Source organism: Dipodomys ordii, unplaced genomic scaffold (assembly GCF_000151885.1).
Source record: "Dipodomys ordii isolate 6190 unplaced genomic scaffold, Dord_2.0 Scaffold5, whole genome shotgun sequence".
Taxonomy (NCBI): Eukaryota; Metazoa; Chordata; class Mammalia; order Rodentia; family Heteromyidae; genus Dipodomys; species Dipodomys ordii.
The window spans coordinates 35,566,360-35,568,159 of NW_012267221.1; positions in this window are offsets into that span (position 1 = coordinate 35,566,360).

Here is a 1,800-nt window from a genome sequence, read left to right on the forward strand (position 1 = left end):
GATGGGAAGGGATGGGAAGGGGAAACAAAGGAGGAGGCTACAATGCTTGATAAGAAATGTACTCATTATCTTGCCCATGTAATTGTAACCCCTCTGTACACTATTTTCACAATAAAAAGGAATTGAATACATTTGTTCCAAAATATATTTTCATATTATATATGTTATAATTATTTAATTTAGCAAACATTATAAGAACTAATGAAATAAAATTGTAAAATAGTTGACTTCTTTAAAAGTTGAGGCTAAATGCTTTATGACGGTTGATAAAAATGCATCTGTGGTATAAAGAAAAATGAACTGAATTTAAAGTCTTGGAAAACAGTATAAAATTTAGTGGAATTTCCAACTCAACTTTCTTCAGATGAATTTTTATATTCATATTTCATACTTTTATAAATAATATATAAACAAAAGTTAGTATATCCAAATTATACCTGGTTATAAATTTGACAAATCTCTCAGGAATCATTTAATAATATAAAAGAAAATATATATAATATAACATATATATCAATGATACATTCATCCATTAAAAAATGAATGAAGCATAACTTTTGTGGAATTCCCTGTAAGCAAACTTTCCCACCTAACTTCTAATTCAACAAAATTCTACTTGCCATTCCTTTTAAAAATACTCATTAGTAAAATGTTACATAAAAGTTATATAATTCTCCTTCTGAAATTTTACAATTACATATTTTCTATAGCTAGGTTCAAAATGGGTACCATTTAGTATATACATTTTTGTTAAGGTACAAAACATAGAATGTGTCTTGGGGAAAAACTTACCTCTAAATTGTGATTACTATTTTCCAAAATTTTATGTTTCTAAAAACAAGTGAGTTACTAGTTGAGGTACTAGAGTATTAGTCAATTGAGAAACTGTGATATATATATATATATGTATATATATATATATATATATATATATACATATATATATATCACATTTTCTTGATCCATTCATCTATTGAGGGGCATCTTGTTTGGTTCCATATCTTAGCTATGGTGAATAATGCTGCAATAAACATAGTTGTGCTGATAGTTTCAGTACAGCCTTGTTTGTGATCCTTTGGGTAAATGCCCAAAAGTGGGATTGCTGAGTCATGTGTAGTCTTTGAACCTCCATACTGCTTTCCAGAGTGGTTGAACAAGTTTACACTCCCACCAACAATGTTGTAGGGTTCCCTTTTGGCCGCATGTCCTCCAGCATCTGTTGTTATTAGATTTCTTGATTATAGCCATTCTAACTGGGGTGAGGTGGAATCTCAATGTTTTTTTATTTGCATTTCTTTTCTGGCTAGGAAATTGAGCATTTCTTCGTGTGTCTATTGGCCATTCTTATTTTGCACTTTTCCTTATAATTTTGTGTACCTCATTGAATCCCTTAAAATAGTGAAAATTGTGTCAAAGAACAAGTCACTGATTGAGATACCAAGTTTCTTCTGGAATTTTGTAGCCAAGCAATGTTGTTAGAGAAATAATTTTCTAAATTCCATGTTTCTTTTATTGCTCACACACCTTATACCTTTCAAAAGTAGAAGGGAGGTCCAGATGGAAAAGAAATGTGGGAAATCCATTTTCTCCCTACCCTAAGGAATCCTGGGTTGAAACAAGGACAGGATGATGAAGAACAGATGTAAAAATCTCTTTGAGTTTTTCCATTTCCTAACAAATGGGGCAATGTCATTCTTTCTGATAGAGGCATAGAATTCCATTGTGTATATATACCACATTTTCTTGATCCATTCATCTACTGAGGGGCATCTGGGTTGGTTCCATATCTTAGCTATGGTA